Below are 23,805 nucleotides of genomic sequence, written 5' to 3' on the forward strand. Positions count from 1 at the left end.
CACCACTAAGTTTGACACCCAGTCACCACAAAGATTGCCAATCTAGTAGTCTGAAGTAGGACTGTGGGTACTTTTCTGTAGCAAAAGGTGCTGTTAAAGATGAAAAGTTTGGGAATCCTTTGGGAAAGGAAAATATATGAATAGAACACTGATGTAGAAAGTTAAAATTCTGGTATCGAGTCTGAGTTAATACAATAGTGTATACTACTGTAAAGAAAAAGAAATAAAATGTAAGCGTGTATATTGCATTGGTGGTTTAACTATTTAATTTCACTAATTAAATTGCCTCATGTCTAGTATGCATTATCCATGGTTATAATTGTCAAGTGAGATTAATTCACAGACTTCTCTTACCTCCAGGGTTTAGTCCATGTCTGTGATGATGCAATTATCTTCATAGTGCGCTTCCTTTCTGGCATGGCTATTGTTATATATGTCCCTCGAAAGACACAGACTGTGCTACCCACTAGACAAAAAAAGAAAAAAAGAAGTATAACAAAAAGCCTAATAAGCATTGTTGACAAAAAGTCCACATTCAGCTTGATGCTCATAAGCTTTCCTGCAGCAGTAAAATATTCCTGAGCTCTGGCAAGGGTGATTTTTAATACAGAGCCAATTGTTAGCAAGAGTTCAATAAAACAGTCAAGCTTTCCATTTCCAAGGCAGAATCATAAAATATGTCAACACTGAATAAGTAGAGAAACGGAGCAGATCAAGGGCTAGGTTTCTCAGAGGGTACAGTACAACTTGGAGAAGGTGTCAGCTAACCTTGGCTGAAGATATGGTCCAGAATCAAAGATGAAAATTCTCTAACTTGGCAGATTTGTAGGCCCCGATCAGCAACATTAACTGAAAGTCGTCAGCTGGTGATATGAAAGAGAAAGTTCAGTATTGTGTTTGTCAAAAACGTGCCTTTGGTTAAATCCTTGAGAAATTCTGCTACTAATAGTAATGCTATACAGCTCTGTAGCTCTGTCGTATGTACCAGGGAGAAAGATCTGCCTGACTACCCACAAGGACTTGACAAGCATATGGCTATAGCAATTGCTGAATCCTGAATGAGGAGCTTCCTGAACATTTCAAATAGCTACACAGACCTCAGCTTACTTCTCTATTCACCCTAAAGCTGTGAAACAACAATAAAAAAACTGACAAAACTTCTTACCTGTCAACAGAATATCTCCTGAACTTTCCCTTCCCATTACCAATATCACAGCAGCACACACTGTATGATTTATCTGCACCTGGTAAGACAACAACCACAACTGATCCTCTGACTGAAAAATAGATTGATTGTTATGGCAGCTGTATGAGAAGAGATTTATTGTTCCAGTGTGACAGACCAGAATGTCCCACAGCAATGACAGCTCCCTGTGTTCCAACAACGTTTATCAGTTATACAAGCTAGTGTCTGCAAAGAGTAAGCTAAAAATCAGAGATCTCTCCCACGAACCGAACAGCAATGAGATCTACTCTTCTGTCCAAAGCAATCCATTTTATCTGCATACAAGGATGAAGCTATAAATCCATGAAGATTACCTTGAATATCTTGCATATGACATTTAGTTTGGTTAGAAAGTCTTATGCAATAACTTTAGCAACAAGCGTATCTATGCAAGCTGGATGGAGTTAATGTTCCCCATAGTACCCATATAGTTTCATGCTTTGCACTTGTTGGTAGAACAGTGCTGATAACACATCAGTGCTTTGGCTACTACTGCACAGCGCTCAAACTGCATTCAAGTCTGTCTAACCAACCCCACAAATGCCTTCAAGGGCCAATAGGCTGGGAGTGGCCCAGAAGATGGGAGAGAAGACAGCCAGGACAGGTGACCCAAACTGACCAAAGGGATATTCCACACCACATAATGTCATGGTAAGCAATAAAAGTTAAAATGAAGCCGGGGGAAGGGGGGGGGGGGGGGGGGGGTGGGAGGAGTGTATTGGTTTTGGCTGAGATGGATTTGATTTTCTTTACAGTATCTAGTATGAGTCCATGTTTTGGATTTATGCTGGAAATGATCTTGATAATACAGGGTCGCTTTGAGCAGCCTGGTCTAGTGGTAGGTATCTTTGTCCATGGCAGGGGCATTAGAACTAGGTGATCTTTCAGGTCCCTTCGAAGTCAAATCAATCTATGATTTTATGAAACCATGACAATTGACTATTCAGAAGAGTATGATTGCTCACCATTTGTATTTTTTTACAAAAATATTTCAATCCCCTTATTTTTTACTTTGCACTTTTCTTCTCTTTTCTAACAGCAGCAAGAGCAGTTCTACTCTATACAGGTAAGGTTCAGGAACAAATAATTTTGTCAGTAAGTTGTACAGAATTTAAATACAGTTGTATCCTAAAAAGTGAATTTAAAGTAATGTTATGGAACTCTTTATATAATGTGCCCTATTAACTGTATGCCAGGTTTCATCAGCTGTTTTCTCCATCAGATCTGAAACGCACTTTGGGCTCTCTATCAGACCTTCACCCATTCTGCAAGAGGTGCTGTTCCCCAGCCTTCAGCTACACTGCACAGCCCTGTGGCTTCCTGGGGAACGCATTTCTAAGCTGATACTTGGTGTGGATGAGAGGTTATTTTTGGGGGGTTACATTAGTTTTGCATAATTAGTGGTTAATCAAATACAGGCTTTGTATGAACTGTGGCTCCAGAGAATTTCCAAAAAATTTAGATCTGCCAGTTTTGTTGGGGTTTGGGGTTTTTTACTAGTTTAAAGAGATAAAATAACATGCTTCACTTTCAGTAACACAATGCAGAATACATTGCTTTTAACACCTACACATCTCTGCTTGCAACATAACTTGACCCTGAGAATTACAGACCACTACCTATTTGTTATTAAAATAGCTCAGATTAATTCTGTCACCTGAGTTGCTTTGTTATGTTTCTATCATAGCTCGGAAACATGAAACATGACTTAAGAATGTTCAGCTCAGCAAAGCTTTAAGCATAAATCATTAGAATCAACAGACCTAAATGCTCCTCCATAATATGGATGTTTTTCCATATTGGTATTTGCACATTTAAACACTAGCTGTAGTGATGTTGAATATAAGCGATGTAATAAAGGCAGCAGAATAGAAGGAAATTGAGACAAACGCAGAGATACAAGGCTAACATTCCTCGTGGAAGAAACACTTTTTACTTCACAGTGAAGAATCATAGAAAGAAGAAGCAAGAACAGTGCCATATTTCTCAAAGTATCACGCAGTAGTCAATACTCGAAGTTAATCTGAGATTAACAACTTTGTGCTTGAAGACATTAAAACAATTTTCTTTCATACATTCATTGTACTCCTTGAGCTTTTCCTGACTACTTTCACTAACTAAAAGAACTGTAGTACTTCTTTCACAAACATAGCAATTATTCTTTACACTTATTCTTTTTCAAACTTGCATGACTTGCTGTAGCTTTAATAAAAAGGCAAAAGTCTCCGAAGCCTGGAATAGCAGCTTTAAAAACAAATGAGCTGCTCATTGCACAAAGCTATTCAAAATGGCACCTTATAAGAAAAGAAAAAATGGAATCTCTCATCTAGTGAAAGGCTAATATTGGAACATTACTTTTTCCATTTGCTCAGTCTAAGCATGCAATCAAAATATTTGGGGTTTTTCTATAGTTATTGCATGGTATCAGAATAGAATCTTCAATTACAGTCATTTGGACTCAAGTTACTATAATACTGATAAAGCAAGTAGTTTGAAGGCCATAACACTATTCCCAAAACAGGAAAAGAAAATTCTAGATACACGAAGTGTTCAACTGCCAGTCATTAAATGGGGAAGTGGAGTTTTGAGCAAATGATGTCTGCAAAGCATTTGGTTGTGCAGTGCTTTTCATTCAATTCCCATGTAACAAACCTGGAAGAACGAAACATGATTTCAACTGAATATCCTTCCTCTGCACTTCAATGATTTTGTCAGTATCTTTTCCTCTTGCTGCCTCTGTGCTTGGCTACACAGATTTAAACAGATTTCCATGAAGAATATCTGATTTTAAGGGCTTCAGGTTTTAAGTCAAGGATCTTAATGGAATTTAAAACAACAAAGTTTCTCTGTCACATTTGCACTTTATGCTATTCAGTCAGTAATGAAATGTCAACGTGAATTCACTCAGCTGTAGAGCAGCTGGAGAAGCTTTACAAATGATAGGCAAAGCCTTTCGAGAAATGTGAACTAGAAATGAACTCAGGACTAACTCAATTTCATTAACAGGAAAACATACAGATGAGATATTCGATGTTCAAGAGTAAACTCACCATGCTACCAAAAGGCTTATTAATTCCTTTTTATATTTCACATTTCAGCAATATACACACCTGCTCTGCAAAGGTGTATCCAGTTTGGCTACAACCAACATCCATGCTCACATCATCTGATAACCCTCCAAATCTTTCTTAGGAACACAAAGGAACTGCAGGTTCTCAACATAGAGTAAAACATCTTCCAAACCTCTGATATGCACAGCAGTTCTCCCAGTATTAGAAACTGTTACTGGAGACTAGGAGATGAAGTAGGCACATAGAGGCCAGGTACTGAAATTCCTACTTTGGGGATGATATTCAGTTTCCAGAGCAAAAGCAGGAAGTTGCACTCAGCACCCGTCTATGCTAATATGTCAGTTTAGAAGACCAAGCCAAATATATGAATGAATAAGATCATTTGTTTTGTATCAAACCAGCAGGAAATTTTTATGTCTGATCTATGTTTGATCACTTTCTAGAGCTCAAGTACAGAAGTCAGGACTGAACTGAACAAGAAGGATGTTGAGGCTCTGGAACGCATCCAGAGAAGAGCAACAAAGCTGGTGAAGGGGCTGGAGAACAAGTCTTACGAGGAGCGGCTGAGAGAGCTGGGGTGGTTTAGCCTGGAGAAGAGGAGGCTGAGGGAAGACCTTATTGCTCTCTACAACTACCTGAAAGGAGGTTGTGGAGAGGAGGGAGCTGGCCTCTTCTCCAAGTGACTGAGGACAGGACAAGGGGGAATGGCCTGAAGCTCCACCAAGGGAGGTTCAGGCTGGATATCAGAAAAAAATTCTTCACAGAAAGAGTCATCGGGCACTGGAACAGGCTGCCCAGGGAGGTGGTTCAGTCACCTTCCCTGGCGGTGTTTAAGGAACAGGTTGATGAAGTGCTTAGGGACATGGTTTAAGGGAGTGTTAGGAATGGTTGGACTCGATGATCCAGTGGGTCCTTTCCCTGGTGATTCTATGATTCTATGATTTCCAGGGCTGGATTTTTAATGTGGGCTGTGAAGCGGCAGCCCACATTTATTTAGTGGGCTAAATCCTAGTATTTAGCAATTGCCTAGTGACTGTCAAAAGATAATCAGTTGAGAATCAGATTTAAAACGCATTACAGATTTAACAGATGAGACACCAGATCCTGGGCATATCTTATCACACCAAGTGTGCTATCTCTGCATCAATCTGATGAGTGCAGAGTGTGGCTCAGCCCAAATATCAGGAGGGTGGAGCAAACCCTGGCTAGGACCAACAGTACAAGGTTGCCCTTTCTGCCTCAACTCCAGCCACCACTGGCTTTTGTTCTAAGGCTATACCAAATTCCACAGAGTTGTGCATGGAAGTGAAAAGGTCAGAACCAGGGAGGCATCAAGACTGAGGGAGGAGGGACAGTGGTTTTGTTTCCAGGGCCACACAACCAAAGCGCCAAGTCAGAGGCCAGTTTAATTTCTTTCAATGTAGCTGAGCCCTCTAGTCAATAAGGTAATCCTCAATCTTTTGTCTCTTCCTTTGTAAAGCCTTTTGATATCTCCTGAATGAAGTCCTGAGTATGGCCTTTAATCACAACCCTTTTTAATTTCTTTCTACTGAAACCCAAAGCAGAATCTAAAGCGAATTTGTCACTAATAATCTCCCTTTGAAGGAGGTTCAATACAGCGTTGATTATTATGCAATTGTATGCGTCTGCTACTGACTAGTAAATAGAAAACTCTTCACTGGAGAGCTGCTACTAAGCTTTCACAGGCAGGGCACAGAGGTAAAGTTTAAAAGCAATGCAATTATGGATTATACTATACCTTGACTGTCAGAATACTATATAAATCTTGTCACTTTTCTGGGTTCTTTTTGGGGGGGTGATGTTGTTTTTTAAAAATATACTTGTATTTGGAAGTCTTTTCTTGAGGAAAACAGCTTTTAGAGATGGCTACAATTAAATAATTGGAATCATCAACTACCTGCTTAATCCAATTAAAACAACCCTGAAAAAAGGCAGAAAGCAAGCAAAAATATGAGACTGCAATTAGACTAACGTACTAGGGCCAGGCTTTTCAAAGGTCTGTTGGTCACAAGAGCACTCATTTCATGGAATACATACAAACCTAAATATCTTTTAAAAATGACCAAAACAACCATTTTAAGGACAACCTCAGAAGGTTTAGGCAAGCATCAAAAAGGCAAACAGCAGAAACACTCTTCATTAACAAAATTGTTAATATGCAGTAACCACACTGAATTGAGCAGCTATTTTTGCTTTAGCATGAATGTGATAAAACATATCAACGCTTTTCCAGACATCTCCCACATGCTGCCCTTGAAATAGCCTTAAAATATTTGGAGGTAGAGCAAAGCCTTCCCTGGAAATGTTTAATTCTACATTAACCATGAGACCAAGGGTTCCCATGCAGGAGCACTAGTTCAAGTTATTCTGAAGGTTAGTTTGGGGAGGGGAAGGAGGGAACGAAACCCTAAGGAGATGGTACAGTGTTTGCCCTGACAGCTTGTACTCTGAAGCTCTGTCTGGTAAAGCAACAAGGAAAAACCCACAGAAACAGCAAGAACACACTGAGATGAGGCCTCTGTTGAAGGTGGCACTATAGAGAGCAATGTGGACAAATGACCTATAGATCTGTGCTATTCTGCACATGAAAATGTCTGAGCTTAAGGTAAGACCTCCATTCTGCCTCCACTAGGTGACCCATGAGGAGAGGGCCAATGCTCAGTACTCACCATAACACCAAGTAGTGTAGGACGCCCACATAGAGGCAACAGGGATGAGGTCTCCTTGAACCCTCAGACAAGAGGTTAGTGCAGGACATAGGTGGTGAAGCTAGTGCGAGTCAGCAGCAAAGTCTAGACCCACATGGAGAGTGCAGCAACACATAAACACCAGATAACGTGGCAAGCACAAGTCTGGTCTGCTTCTACTCATTAAGGTATCAGCAGAGCCCTGAAAGAAAGAAATCTGGAAACAGGAGGTATTCAAATGGCACTGTTTGTGTCACTTTGGAATAAGTTCTGTGCTAACCTAAACTCAGCCAGGCCAGACACTTGAAGTCGCTACCTCATCACATTGTATCATTTCTACCACTACTTATGGCCAGAATGAAGACATGCAGAAAAATGTGACAGAGGAAGTGAAACCAACAAGCAAAATTATCTCTAAGTTCCTCCACAGATGTAAGGTGAGTCACTTCCTAGGAGCAGAGAATCCAGCCAGATTTGCTCCATCTGTACAGATTCTGTTCTGGGTGCTCCTTTGTCCATATAAAGGTATAAATTCCTAAGAAGCTTCTAACAAATTATTTAAGAGAGGATGACTTTCTAGAGAAATAACCTAATAGCAAAAAAACTGTAGACTAACAGACAGCGTGCGCAAATGTGTGTATTATGTTAATCACAAGCGGCTTGATGGCTATGAAGTATCAGAAAGAGGCAATAAGAGGGCACAAAAAGAATCCATAATATGAAGCTGTACTACCCCTGCTTTGATAAAAGTTACCTCAGAGCACATAATGGACTCCTGGGAGCAGTGAATATTACTATATATTTTGGAAACAGAAGTATTGACACTTTTTCATAGATTCCAACCATCCATTTATCATGCAAGTCCACTGCAACACTGAACATGGTCCTGGGCCAAGATGCAAAAGTATTACTACCATAAATAGCTCCCTGACAGATTAAAACAAAGCTGTAAATTGCTTCAGTGGAGCCAATCTAAACAATCACATTAAAACCTCTATTCTTGCAAATCCGCAATTTCTGCATCAACAAGATAATTCGCCTTTGAGAACCACCTAGTATCATCTCCACCCAAATGACCGACACTGTATATCGAGACAAAATCCACTATGAGGTCTCCGGAATCTCTGTGTAGGTTGTTTTGCAGCTTCATGAGGCTCTGTTTGCCAAAAAGTAGTGTAAGCAACTGGCGGGTAGCCACATTGATGGAGATCTGTGAACCAGTAGTGAAATGGTGGTTTACATTACATCTACCAAAGGCATTGGCCCATCTTGCTATCCATGCTCAATCCAGCACTGTTAGGTTAAATTTCATAGAGGCTCACATGGTGCAATAAAACCACCAGTGTTAACGCATAATCTTTGAACAATCCTAACCCCAGAGCAACATCAGCAGAAGTTCTAATAATTGTGAACTATTTCAGCATATATTTAGACTCTAGCTTGGAAATGAGCTTTATGTCAGATAACAGTTCTGGCAAATACAGTATAAAAACTAGCATATCTGTAAATAAATATCATACCTGATACTTGCATTTGCTTCAGATTACCAAGCAACAATCTTCCTCCCTACTCACTCCTGAAGTTTTATGCCCTAAGAACAGCTTATTTACGCCCATTCCCATTCCTTTCCTTTCCATGATGCAAACTGTGTTCTGAAGGGAAGTTTAAGTGGATTTGCAATTCTCTGTGTGTAAACTCCTGGATTATAATTTCTCTGACAACAGCTTCACAATATGGCACACTACTCCAGTCGTAGTCGCATTGTTTAGAATTTGTCTGAACTAGTTGGAACTTGCCGTGTTCATATTTTTACCCAAAACCTTTTTTTTCCACTCTGCTATGGCAAGCCATCAATATAAGCTCTGCTTGTGGCAGTGTTGAGACCAAAAGTATACACAAAAAGCCATTGCCATACTGCAAAATGAATCATAAAGAGAAAAAGGAAAAAAAAATTACAGAGAAAGCATTGACAGTACAAGCTAGCATGGGAAAGGAGTAAGACGTAATGAAAAATACCATCCTCTCAGTTCTCCTTCTTAAAGAAGCATAATTTTTATGCAGAACAATAAAAACTAGTCATTGCATTGCTTATGGTTGTAGAATGAGACTGTAGATGAGAACAAGCAGAAGAAACAGACAGGAAACAGAAGTTGGCATGAGAAATAAAGTACACAAACCAATAGTAAGTTTTACTTATTGCAATTCAAGTCAGGCAGTAGAAATACTCTAAGATATGTCAGTTTTTTTCCCCTATGTACAGCTCTGGAAACAACGTTTTTGCCCATTTTATCTGGGCATAAATGCCAGAGACAGGAGTGCGAAGAAGAGAGAAGGAAACGCTTTTTCATCTCACACTTGCATGGGGGCAAAAATGCAACATCTGTGCACAATATTTTATCTACCTAGGCATAATATTTCCGATATCGACAAGGGAAGCTGAGCTGAATGGTTAAACAGCTGTAGATCTGTATATTGCTTCCATCAACTTCAGCAGTGATATTATCACTGCCGTAAGTCTCCTTTGATGAACGATGGTATGCTGGCCACTGCAGTGTGGAAGGCAGCATGGAAAGAACAGATCAATGCCTATGCATGGAGCTGTTTATTTGCCAGCTGTACCCATTGTACTGAACAGCTGTTCTGGTTTGGTCTAAAGCAGAACATATTATCTGACTTTTCAGCTAAGCCCCTTTCAAAACTCCAGCTCTTAAAGCTTGCCAACACAGTTTCTCAGAGAGTGGCTGCCTCTAGAAGTCATAAGCCTGAGAACTATCACCAAGATAATAGGACTTTAGTGCGCAGAAAGGCCACTGTTCACATCTATTCCTATGTAAATTAAGGCCTTCCTAGACTTGCTGGTGAAGCCTTTCATCTGCAAGGAGTGGCTTTTGGGACAGGTGACCCAAGCCTGACCAAGGAAGTATTCCATGCCATACATGTCACAGTCATTATATAAGCTTAGGGATTACGAGGTCAACCCCCCTAAATGCATCTGTCTGTCTGTCTGCCCATGAACCCATTTGCAGGTTCCTGAATCCGGTTCCTGAGTCCTGCTCCCATCTGACACTGAGGCCAGTCTGGGATCTTCCCCATGCCTGTGCTGCAGCGTCAGTAGTGATGAATTGTTATCTGGGGAGTTTGAATTGGGTTTGTATATTTGTGAATATTTTCTTATTTTCTCATTAATATTACCTTCCTTTTATTATTATTGTTTCAATAAATCTGTCTTAGTGTTATTTTCCAGTCCACAAATCTCTCTTTTTCTCATTTTCTTTTCCTGAGGGGCATGGAGATCAGGCATAAAAGCTGCCCGGTTTATCTACTGACCTGGCAGAGCCAGGCAGGTGTGAGTGTGGGGGTGTGCGCTAAATCAGGACAAGAGCTTCCACAAGCTGATCTATTAAAAGCAGACTACTTAAAAAAAAAAAAAACAAAAATAGAAGAAGACTGTTTCAAGACACACTGAAGATTGTTAAATTTCTAGGAAACTGTAACTACTGATCAAATATAAATTCAGCATTCATGTAAAAAATAAATCCTTATAGCTCAACTTCTGATTATCATATGGCAGAAAAAAAAAAAAGAAGCACAAAGCTAGCAAAACATTTTTACCATTATAAAAAGTAGAAGACAGAAAAATAATGTTGGTCATTCAGATAATATTTGAAATCAAGGTTCTGGTTGCTAAGCTATTAAAGGAAAGCTTACCTCTTTTTGATTTACAGCCTAAAAGCAGTTATTTTTCAGCAGGTATCATTGTCCCACGCGTAATATTTTATTTTTTTTTTAAATAGGCTTGAACTGTACAATCTGTGAATTTTCCACACAAGGAATTAAAGTGTTTTTTGCTCTGGGTATTCACTTTTTTACACTGAAAGTTGCACAGTATTCACCATTATCAATTCCAGCCATTTAGAGCATGAAGGACGGTGCCAGAAGTTTATACATCTTACTCAGAAGTGAAATCTACGTTGAATGTCAATAAAAATATTTATGCCCAAAAATGTCTGAGAGAAACTTAACAAGGCAAAGGAAAAAAAAAATAGCAAAGGAGCACTTTCACGTTGGTTCCTCCATACAAGAGGGGTCAGGAAGGGTCCGGTAAGACTCTCTGGCCAAAGTAACCCAGAAAAAAGTACTAAAAAATGTTACTGCATGCCGTGTGCGCTTGACCAGACTAATGGGCTCTGAACTCTGAACTAGTCCTTCAGAATATAATTTTCAAAGTATATTTACAGCAGAAATTTCATTTATCCTGGCTAAATTGTGCACATTTAGTGGCTTTTTTCTAAAGTGTCTAATGATTGTCATATAATTATACCAGTGAGCAGAACTTCAGATAAAAAAACTAGTGTTTTTTCTTCCATGTGTGAAATAATTCAGTTGTTCTCCTGGACAGGAATTCCCACTGTCTACCTTTTCTCAAGCGATTCCAAAACATGCAGAATGTTTCCCTTAAAATAGTCTAAATTACTGTAATTTAAAAAAAAAAAAAAAAGACATTTTCTCAAAACATATTCTTTTGCTTCCCAGATTCAAAGCAGAGATGTGTTGAAATAAACCCTATCATACAGATTTCAGCTTGGCTTACATCACCCTGTGCACTTAATTCAGGTCAACACTTCATTTTTCTAGACCAGGCACTATGAAGGGAGAAAATAAGATAGATTGCGGTAAAACAGAAGCTGGTTATCCTGATGAAACGTCTGAGGGAATCACAACTGTAAGAAACTGTGACCCTTGATGTTTTATTTGTAGAGACAGTATTAAGAAATTAGAGGCATGTTATACACAGGTTCTTCCTGAATCTGAACATTGACAACACTGCTGCTCGTTTTGCTTATAGGTTCATAATATCAACACCTTGGATATGTAGAGGTAATACTGAGGGTTTTAATTGTAAGGAGGAGGCAGCATTCAGGAGAATTTCACTTTGTAACATGGACAGCTAGATTTTGACAGTGCTTTCGGCTTCTATAAATTTTGCCATCACTTGTCCCTTGCCTAATTCATCTAGGTTTGGAGAACAGAATCAGTGGATGATGACAAGAGAATGAGTGAACTTATTTTCCCATGTTTTCCTCATTTCCTTATATGAAAATGAAATATAAGGCAGCAGGAAGAAACAAAGGGAAAAGAAATAAACACCACACAAAACAGAATTATTCTCACTGTAAAGAGGTTTGGTATATGGAATGCAGTTCAGAGACTTAAATTTATTTCCTAGCCCTCGCAATCAGAGCAACAAAGAGTCAATAAAAACCAAGACCTAGCTCAAATTTCCCTTCCTCCACTTTAACAAAGGTATAACTCTGTCCCTCCTTCTCCCAGTTTACTTCACTGTTGAGGTAAAAATATTGACTGCAGAAAAAATTAGAGAGATACTATAAAAAAGTAGCCATTGTAGGGGAAACAAATTTTTGAGAAAATATTTCTGATGCCATTTTAAATGAGCGAGAAAGTCAGAGCCCTGCTGAAGTCAACTAGATAGTCAGATAATCCATAGCACAGAAGGCCCTAAGCATATATGTTTGGTTTAGGATGGGGAAGTAAATTTGTCTGACACTTGTGACTAAACAAAATACAGATAATCTTTACTATCCTTTCTTTCAGTCTTTTGAGAGGCAACAACTCAATTTCAAAAGATGCAGACAGCATCATAGGCTATTTCAGATTGACACACATTTAAAAGACCTTGTGTAACAATTCCACTGCTAGCTTCTCCGCAAAAGACAATGATGAATTGTAGAAACACTTCTCTAAAATGTTATGCAGCAAAAATTTGGCTATCTTGGGAAGACTGGTTCAGGTGACAGGCATCTCTACTGATATGTGAAGTCTACTACAATGTTCATTACCTGCTAGGTCTACGGAATGGAAGGAAATACATTGGCTGTCAAAGTTTTTGTATTCCAAAGCAATACCAACATAATTTCAAATGAGGTAGAATCTCTGGTTTTAAAAGGCTTATTGCTTCACAGTTTCCAAGTCACATTATTATGAAATGTCTTTCCACATATAGAATTTTCAAAGCATTCATCAAATGCTCAGTAAGCGTCAGATTTAGTATCCGAGTGAATTACTTATTCATCGGCAGAGAAGGCTTTTCCAATCAAAACCTTTTGTCCATCTCTTTCTATAATGAGCATAATGGGCTACTTTTCCAGCCTAGTCCACTCCCACTTCCTTCCAAGCCCTGGCAGATCTGCCTGCGATGCTAGCATGGAGATCTCTGAAGATGATGACATCTGGGAAAACCTGAAAAGCAGAGGGAGATGGAAATATTTAACAACAGCAGCTGCATCCCATTCAGCTGGCTTGTCAAAATACACCCTGATTGGAATAAATTACATATCAGCATCTAAAAACTAGAGGGGAAACAAGGTGTTTACAACATAACACCTAGTTGGATCAATTCCAAAGTGTGACATATGTCACACCAAGTTGCCTTGACAGAGCTAAGCACGGGTTTCTTTCCAAAGTTGAAATCAGCACATTAGCATTAAAATGTGGATCTTCATTTTGAATGACAGCATCATTACATTAGCACATAATCAAGATAACCTTGCAGGGAAATGCAAGATTCTGTTGATGCAAGAGGGGGATGCATCTTGATGAATGTGTTAATACTCCAAAACTGAATAAGCTTACAGAAAATTATCAGATTTCTCAGATAACGTACCAGTTACATTTTCCTCGCTCTTTAGGGGAATGGCTTTTGGAAAACAAGCAAACAAAACATAAAAATATAAATTCTGCCATCAGTAGTAAAAGGAATTCAAAGACAGACTCTAGATCCAAGTAGATTCAGTGAAACTCACATGTATGCTTTCAATGCAAGTTTCCCTTCCACTCCCCACAAAGTGACAAGTGAATTTTGTAAATTGTCAAACCAAGACTAATAGTAGACTGGAAGTTAAAGTCAGAGACTTCCATGCTACATGGATTCACCATAATATAGCTTAAGTCAGACTTCTTTCATTTTGGTTAGCCAAGTGTTGGGCCTTCACTGACCAGAAAAAATTTAGATACCTCTTGACTGTACAACTCACAGCTATGTCACATGAACGGGATGACAGATAGGACCTTGAGACAAATAGGTCTTACATGTCTCCAATTCTTGGGTTTTGGACTATACCAGAATATTAATCATAACAAAACTCAACAATGATCAAGGACAACAATCTCTGCACAAGCTGTCTGTTTTGCACACAGACCTAAACCGTGATCAGCAAAATAAACAAACAAACAAATAAATAATTCTTATGGTACAGCATTCCAGATGTACATGGTTTTTTTTCCTTTGGTGCAATAAGGATTTAGACAGTATGCAAGTGTTTCACAGTCACACTTAATAGTTGCATCTACTCCAAGAGAAAAATACCACTTCTAGAGACAAGGAATTAAAAAGTTGGAAAGGAGAGAGAAGTATGTCATGGAGTCTTCATTTCACTACACATACTGCATAACGATGTGAAGATTATAGCATTACCCAAAGATAATGCAACAAAACATAGGATAGATCAGGTCTTAACTCCCAGTTATTGAAACTTATACAGATATAAAAGAACACATGAGCCAACACTGAAAAATTATGTTCCTTGTTCCCTATGCCCTCAGGAGACATTTTTCTGGTAATTTTGTGGGCAAAATCAAATTTGTTGGGGCATGTATACAAAGGTGATATTAAGCAAATGCAAGTTAATAGCACAAAGAAAAATAATTTAAGGAGTTTTTTTTTAAGTTATGTATCACTTAGCTTTCTAACTGCAGAATTTTAATGCTAATCATTATTTTTTTTCCAGGGTGAAGCCTGCGTGCAGTCCAACTTCCTTAGTTTTGAAGGGCAGATCATGACTGAGACTGCCATCTTCCAGCAGTATATAACCCATCTGGCTGCTTTCCCCAATATCCGTCCCAAGAGTAAGTAATAATGAGTGGGGTTTTGCTTATTCAGTGTCCAGGAGGCAGCAGGGATAGATTTTTCTCCAGTGCTTTCAATCCCTAGCTCAATTATCACAGAAAAGAAAATTCTTCTCGCTTTACCACATCAAATAGCAGGTTATGGCAATTACCCTCATGTCTTCCCTTCTCTCAGTTTCAGTCACACCAACTTAATAGTCAACATCCCACCCTCTTTCTGGACCCTGAGCATTATCAAGAGTACAAATAGACCCCCTGATATAACCCTTTTGATTCTCCTTCATCATTGGGTTGCTTGCTTCATTTAAAGATAGGCAGCTGAATAAATGCATTGAGCTGTCTTCATTTAAGCAGAAAATGACACTGATTGTCACTAAATATAATGAGTGCTGTATGCATGTTTCACTGGAACCACAAGCTCAAATTAGCCTGTCAGAATTTGACTGTACCCTGATGCCAGCCTGTCAAGTGACACAATTAGCTCAAGAGAATAAGGAAAGGTTTGTCAAAGCCATCAAGGCTTTCCACTTGCTCAAGTCCCATCCCTTTGCTCACTGCCTTTATTAAGTCTAAATGCATTTTGTACTTGCAGATAGGTAGATGTTGTCTCTTTGCCCCATTTTCCTCAACTCCCTCATCACCATCACTCTCTTACTAAAACCCCATCAAATCTGTGGAGAGGAAAAGGAAGTAATTTCTTCACAGGTCCCTAAAGTCTAGTTTTATTCCAGTGAAAGGAAATTTTCCCTATAGATAAAACCTTATCACTGCCTCAACTTTGCTTTTCTTGCAGAGCAAAAAAAAAGCATTTGAATAATATTGGATTTAGAGATGAACTGAAAGAGCAGAGACTTGAAGTAGAAGAGCTGTCTTCCTTATAATTCTTTCCCCAACAGCACATATAGAGACACAGCATTCTTGTCACAGACGTCTCAGAGACCAGCAGGAGAAAAAGCTGAAATCAAGCTCAGAATTGCTATCTGTTTCTTCAAGGGCACAGCTGTGTCTCATACAAACTGCAAACTCACTAATCCCAAGCATGTCCAAAACTGACTCAGAGGCTGGCAACTCCGAGCTGCAGTTGGATCTACAAATCAGCCAGCCTGTTCAGACTGCTCCTTAGCAACAGCACTTGCTTTTTTTTCCCAAAGACTCCCTCTCAGCTCCTTCCTAGCTCTCAAGTGCTTTGAGCCCTGACTCTGCATCACCTCTTCGTATAACCAAAGGCTCTGTAACAACACCAGCTTATCAGCAAAGAGGGAAAAAAAAAAATGATGGACTGTTATATGCTGTTAATCAGTATTTTAGTGGTTTTCCTCCTCTGATCATAAGAATATTCTTATTTGTATAACTGCTTACAAAAAAAATAAATGAAAAAGCAATCTTCCACCCGTTAGACTCAGCCTTGCTGCTTTTGTTTCAGAAGACGAGGAACCACACTCACTGCTGATAGTGGAGGCAAGAGCACCTTGTGAAGTGCTTTGAAAGCTGCCCAGAGCTGCCTGGTGTCTCAAAGGGGGTAAAGGAAGGGGTATCCATGTCCCGCTCTTTCTGTGCCAGTGGGATCACAACACAGCTATGTTAGTTCCTATACTGATCTTGTAGCTTGGAAGAAGAAGCTCTCCAGCCTGTTACACACCTCACAGAACAGTTTTCCTGAGGATTAAGTTCTTACCACTGTATTTCAAATGGTTTCCCTTAAAGGAAGAGACACCCCAAATTTGTCAGCATCCCCTGGGGCCACCTCCAGCTGAATCTAAGCATTAAAAACCAAATTGATTTCATTAAGGAGATAAAAATCAAACTTCTAGCTCCAAGGCTGAAAACCAGTTTACAAATAAGACAAGGCATCTCATGTCAAGATCGTGCTTACAAGAAGATACCTTGCCAAGTCTTAACTCTCACATCTAAGTTCCTGCAATGCCAGGATAGGGGTCTATGCAAAATACGTAACAGTTGTTTTGAGTTCTGCATATCATAAAAAGGTCACACTAACTTGCACACTGCATGAAGCGCTGGTCCAGGAAACTACCTGCTAGCAGAGATCAACCTTCAACTTTAATGTCGCAGTGACTGGTGTGGCAAGAGAGCGTCTCTTCTATGCTTTCAACCAGTGCTCTTGGCCTTACCCTTTGTGACTTGACTTTGCCAAGAAGGGGAACAGGTACTCTGGCAGGTCTAGGCTCAAGGGCTAACTCAGCTTCCCACTGGACTTTTTGCTGAATCACTGGCCCCGTGGCAGCAGAGTGGAGCATGCAGCAGTGCTTGCACTGCCTCTGTTTGGCAACTTAGAACGCCAGCATGGGCCCATGGTACTTGACAAGAGAACAGAATGAAAGATACTACAGATCCACATGTAGACCACAGACAGCTTTGAGGATCAAGGAAGGAAGCTGAGAAAGAACCAGGTCACCTCCTCGAGTATCCTGTGGTTCTGTGACCAAAAGGAGGGAGAAAACTATTGGTACTGAACTGCTTTCTTCGCCTTTCAAAGTGCCACCTGAGATCCCACACAAGTTTTACTCAGTCCAATGAGCTTCCATCCTCTCCATGTTCTGACACGAAATACTGCCAAGAGCAACCAAATGGGCATATGGTAAATATAAGCTGGCCTTATATTGACGGGCTCTCTTGATATATCTTGTGCACTAGCCTTTCAAATTAGACAGCTTTTCTTCTTAAACTTTATTTTGGGGAGAGCGGGGGGAAGGATTAGGAGTGGTGTTTTTTTGACAAGCCTTCAACATTGGTCTAATACAAGTCATGTCTACTCTTATGGCTGTTACCATTAAACTCAGCAGGTCTCCTTAGAGGGGATACTTATACTTCATGTCCTCTAAACAACTCTCACTTGAATTCCATTTTTACTTATTTATTAGACAATTTAGCGAGTCACTGTCTGTGACACTGACAGATATTGCCTTTGGAATTTCAGTTACATAAGGTTGCCATTTTGCAGCTATCACACAAGAAGTTTTATCCATATTCTCTTACCCAGTAAGAATTTTTCATAATGGTGATGTGTCAGAGAAGAATGCACCCTATCTACATGTATGGATTATTTAATTAAAGGCTTCACCTGAAAGAAAGGAAATGATGAGTTGTTCTAGTGTCTAAGACTCTTCCCACGCTTCCAAGAAGTCTGCAGGGAAGAAAAAGATAAACAGTGAATAAATGGAGAAGGAAGTGAAAAGTTGTGAGAAAGTTTCAGAATGGAATAAAATGAGGGTTTGCAGTATCTTTAACACTGCTTCGAGATACTTAGGCTTCTTGATGGTGTCTATCAGTGAAAGGTTGCCCCAGTATTTGCATGCTACCAAAAAAGGAGGAGAGTAAATTAATTGATAATTGAGCAGTCACTCTTGGTAGGACTTCAGTTTCATGCAGAAATCACTGTTTTGCACTTCAAATATCTTTTCATCCAAAGATACAACATTGGGTCTTATCTTAGTAAGGATAAGACTCAAGTATGAGACTATGAGGACATGTCATCTTGCCCAATCCATATTTTGTCTATACATTGCCTGGATTAAAACCAATATTTCTGCACTTTAGCAGATAACAAATGCTCAGCTTAAAGGCTTCCCTTTCGGCTTTGCTCTTGAATAGCTTAATAAGCTGTCAAGTGCAGAATGTCTTTCAGGAACCAAAATCCAAGAGGGCATTGGAAAACTTGCTCGAGTGCACACTTTTTAATGCTAGTCAAGCCAAAACAGTCTTCACTGCTTCTGTAGTTACGCATGAAAATGCAGGCCTGAAGGATGCATTCTTTAACCTACAAAATACCTCCTGATCCCAAGTCCTGTTCTGTTTATACTTTATTTGTCTGTAATAGGAAATATTCCTCATGATCATTCTTCCTGAACTTTACTTCTGAGGTATCTCAGGATTCTGGAGTCTATACTGGGCAACCTGTTTACTCTGTTGTATAGTTTGTGGTGATGATAACTCGTTAAGCAATCCTGAACAAGTGTGCTCTACACTAGGATCTCCCTCTGAGTAGGGATGCCTCTCAAGGTTACTCCTCAAGTTTGAGAGAGTCCTTGCCACAACAGAACCTCAGTAAATGACCAATAAATACAATGAAACTTTGAAAATCTTAGGTAAGTGGCATAAAGGGTTGATTGTGCGTATATATAATCCTCTAGATATAAAACATTGACTAAGTCTGTGGCTAAATCTGGATCCTGCCACAGCTAGACTCCTCTCTGAGGAGCTTAGGAAATAAGGAGATTCTTTCTGAACCTCATGATTCCACGGGAGGGTCTCCCTGACAGTTCTGTCTGCCCCTGTCCTCTATGCAGTAAATAATTCACTTTGCCATCAAATCTTGTTAAACCGCTGTCACGTTTACCATTGAATGTTACTGGCTCACTGCTTTGTATCAATAAAGTTTATTGTTGCTTATCTTTTACGAGCCAAGTGCATCACTCCATCTGCAACATTTGATGAAGTTTCAACCAAGTGCTACTAAACAAAAAAAAAAACAAACCCACAACTTCAGTTTCACTGAGTGAGAAACAAAAATCACAACTAGTGCACTAACATTTAACTATTAATTAGACAGGGCTGGAGCATGGAAACATTTAAGATAAATGTTCTTGATGGTATTATTAAATGTTAAATTTTATGCATAGTAAATCATTTTGTAGCCTGATAAAATAGCTTATCTCTGTGGCCTAGGAGATGCATAATTAATACATTTTTTCTAGCCACCAATGTTTAATTATTTAGTAATTAAACACAGAGTCTGACTAGCATTTTGACAACAAAAAGCATAAAAGCCCTTTGAAAAGCCCTAACATTTTTATGAAGGACACAACAGAAATAAGTTATTTTTAATAGAGATTTTTTTATTATAATTTTTCTTAAAATAGCACATGCAGATCTCTCTAAGTCCTTCTGAAATCTGGGGAAAGTAGAGGGCATGCCTTTTCACCCATTTCATTCTTGAATATGTAACTCAGATATTTTCTTATTGCACTGACAAGCAAAGTGCAAAAAAGGGCTAAATAACTATGAGAAACAAACTTACAAAACAACTGGAATATTTACATTGTCTCTATATTTGATATTAGACAAAACCAAGATTTCAGTTTCCAGATCCATGACCTGTATATTTGATGAATGTGTCCTGTATTAAAGAAATCAAGCATATGTTTATTAAAAGAACAGACAAAGATCACACCAAATTGTAAGGCTGGGAGGAGAACCCAGAAAATATTGAGTGTTTTCAGGGGAGTTATAGGAGGATCCTGGTCACAGCACACAGGAGCAGAGGGAATCTTTGTAGGGCAAGTACTGAACACAGAGCTACAGCATCTTGGGACACCACTATTTAAACACCTATGCACTCATATAATGATTTTTATAGTAACACTTATGTATCATTGCCTCTTCTTATTCCTATATACGAAGAACATTGAGTGAAATTACATTACAAGGCAGTGGGTGGATGTTACTCAATAGTCGAGCAGGAATTTGTCTTTTTGCCTTCATACATCAATGTGCTGGTCTCATGTAACAGCCCACAGCAGAGACAGACAAGCTTTAGGGCCTGAACACAAGCAAAGGGATACACAGGCAAGAGTCTCAAAGCAAAGAGAAACAGGCACTCAGCATCACAGCTGATGCCAGCCAGTTATTAGCCCAACCTACAGCAGCACAGCTCTTTTCAAGTTTCTGGTGGGAACTAGGGGAGTTTCAAGGAGAACTATAAGCATGCATTTGGAAGAGAGCAATGAAGTCGCTTCACAATGGTGGTGGAGAGCACTGGAATTGCTCACAAGCACCTGCACCAACAGAAGACAGCACAAAAGTATAATACTCGCCTGAGAACATTAAAAAATTAGGATGAAAGCATCTGGCACTTCTGGTTCCAGGTGGTTCCTGGTATCATAGAATCATAGAATCACCAGGTTGGAAAGGACCCACTGTATCATCGAGTCCAACCATTCCCAACACTCCCTTAAACCATGTCCCTAAGCACTTCAAGTGCTGGAGGTAGGAGTTAAGCTCTCAGTGCTGGGAGAAAAGATAGTTAGACCTTAAGAGAAAAGCTATGGCTTATGTTTGATGTGACACAAAGAAAAGAGTGTACTGGTGAAAAATGACATGTAATACAAATGATGATTGCAGCAGCAGTACATAGTGGTATCCTAAATGAAAGGAGAAAAAGATGGATTCTTGGAAACAGTTTAAAATGGAAAAGAGAGAGCAATTTAGTGGGAAAAAAAAAGCAGGGTTTTTTTGTTTTGTTTTGTTTTTTTCTGGGGAAAGAAGGCTCAACCTAAATTATTCTATACCCAGGAGTGCAGATTTCAGTATAAAAAGAGATAGAAAAACAAAATGTAACTCTGCAGCTACTTTCTTATGCCAGGTTAAATGCCGATTTCTCTTTTTCCTTGCTTTTCAATGTATCACAGCGTCACCAGTTCACTGGAGTCCAGTACGAACCAGTCCAAGCTGGAATAAATGCAGCAGGAGCACTGCCACTCTACAATAGATTTTTCTGGACCTTTTCCCCCAACACCCTCTGAAGGAATAAAACAAGCTTATAGCTGAATAATGCAATCAGCAGCAATTCATTGCCTTGAAGTTCAGTAAATAAGCAGAAAATATGGACTGTGGGGCAATGTAGTTTAGAAAAAAATATTGTATGGAAGCAGACCAGAATTTTCTGTGTTAATGAAAATTTTACATACTTTGTACTTTATGAATACACAGTTCAAATGTTATACTTCAGGGGATATATCATGATAGGTATGGAGTTCGAAAACATTAATGAGGATACTGGTGAAAGCATATGGATTTTGTTAAACAATTTTTTGAATAAATATGAAATTGCCAACAAAGCTATTTTAACTTCCATTCAGAAATCAATTAAGCACCACATTAACTAAATGCATGCTACTTGTTCCACTGAAAGGAGTGGATGTTCCTAGTGAGTGAAAGATCCCACTGCCTTTGCTCTCTTTAAAAACACCGGAGATGACAGGAATTATTTCTTCATTTTTCAGTGCCATGACTGTTTTCTTACCTCCCTGTTATGCCCTACCTGGCATTATGGTGTTAGCAGAGGATGGCTTTGATACTCTCCTGCCCAGTTTTCCCAGTGGCAGAACGTGGGCCTGCACTGTCCCACAGGTTCCTGTGCCAGCGCCCAACATAAGGGGAGTTCTGGGGAGGAAAAAGTAAAATTTCCCCAAAAGGATGGTGGGGAGAAATATCTCAACAACTTCTAACCAAATTAAATGTACTGGATATTAACTGTCATACAGGCTGCCCCACTATCTGGCTGACACCAGAAGTACTGCCTAATAATAATGGACCAGTTAATGCAGCCTGTTTAGAAAAAGCATAGGATGGAAAAACATGAAGGGGAAAAGTCTATATGGGTTTTGTATACTTAGCAAAACTATTTTATCCATATAGTTGTAAGGCTTTAGTTGCTAAATGCAAGCTAATAGACATAGGGGGAGTTTCATCTGAAACACAGTTTATGAACACCATTTCACCACTGGTGGTGTGTCTTACGCTTCCATACCCACATCCCACAGGAATCTGTGATAATAGACACTTGCAAATCAGATCTCTCAATTTCTTAATTGAAAAGTGTAACATGGCACTCACCTTTTAAAAGAAGCTGAAAGCATTACTTATCATAACCAACAATGAGAAAAAACAACAACCACCACCCCAAATATTCTACAGAATTGTCAGGAAATCTTGGAGATGACTCCCTGTGGTGTGTGTCACACAAGAAGAGCACTGAAAATACAAAGCACTGTTAAAAACAAAAATCGAAGTATTGAAGTTTCTACCCAGTACCCATATTCTTTAGATATAAAAGCAAGTAGACAACAAGTAAAATCTGGAAGCAGAGAAGGACACTTCTACATTGGCAAAAGAAGAAAAAAATGAAACAAAAAAATCAACCTGGAAAAAAAAAGAAGAGATTGATTTAGAGGTATTTAAAATGGTATCTGCCACTGTAAAGCCAGAATCTGATATGATTATTCATCAGAGATCTTTTTAAATTCTTCAGTTAAGCCCACCAAGGTAAGAAAACAAAAGAAATCTGAAGTAAAACTGAAGAGTTTTGGTTAGAGGTCTTTTGCATTTGTTATTCATGAACACCCAACACTGAACAAAACTCAGACTCTCCTTACAAAAGAACAAACGCAGCATTTAAAAATTAAACTGTTATCTGTAGAAATCAGAGTTCAGGTCTGATGAGCTGAAGTGCTCCATTCTTTCTGAAAAGTGCTTTGTATCACATCTGGATATCACAAGATAAGTGCTGTCAAGTCAGAAGTTTAAGAGATGACAAGAGAAATCACATAAGTGAGTTTTCCAGTGCAAGAGGAAGATTTCAAACTTGTTGAGCACAAAATAGATGTTTCATAGCTCAGATCAATATGAGTCGGCTCAAAGCATTGAAACAATTCATTAGAAACGTTACTCCATAAAACAAGTTGCTGAAATATATTATTTAATCCTGAGCCTTGTCTTTAAGAAATTGGTCTCCACAACATGTTGGATTACAACACTGAAAAAAGGTTTCTCAGCTCAGATTCTTAATAATTTACCTTGCATTCAAAGACGGCATTACTACCTCTCATAATTGGAACTCATTCAATTAAAAGTAACTAGCTGGTTAATAAACAGCGTACTGCAAAATACAAGTGAATAAAGGCAGCTACTTAATTAAACAGATGGTAAGTCATAACACAGATATTTCTTTGACACACACCACACACCCTTGTACCTGCAGTTTTGCAAAGACTTTTCTCCATTTACAAAAATATATGAGTTAATAATTTTCAATCTATAGAAGAAAGTGCATCATAAAATTAAAGTGTTGCTTTGATTTATT

The 23,805-nt window shown here is 39.0% G+C and overlaps 1 long non-coding RNA gene across 1 annotated transcript; it reads left to right on the forward strand.

The window, feature by feature from the left end:
* The first annotated feature begins 1,419 nt into the window (after nucleotides 1-1,419).
* Nucleotides 1,420-16,306, forward strand: LOC128851910 (uncharacterized). The gene is made up of 6 exons (XR_008449442.1): nucleotides 1,420-1,876; nucleotides 2,265-2,291; nucleotides 4,740-4,823; nucleotides 10,031-10,151; nucleotides 14,810-14,927; nucleotides 15,721-16,306. It is a non-coding gene; the product is annotated as an uncharacterized LOC128851910 (long non-coding RNA).
* The last annotated feature ends 7,499 nt before the right edge of the window (nucleotides 16,307-23,805 follow it).

Source organism: Cuculus canorus, chromosome 3 (assembly GCF_017976375.1).
Source record: "Cuculus canorus isolate bCucCan1 chromosome 3, bCucCan1.pri, whole genome shotgun sequence".
Classification (NCBI taxonomy): Eukaryota; Metazoa; Chordata; class Aves; order Cuculiformes; family Cuculidae; genus Cuculus; species Cuculus canorus.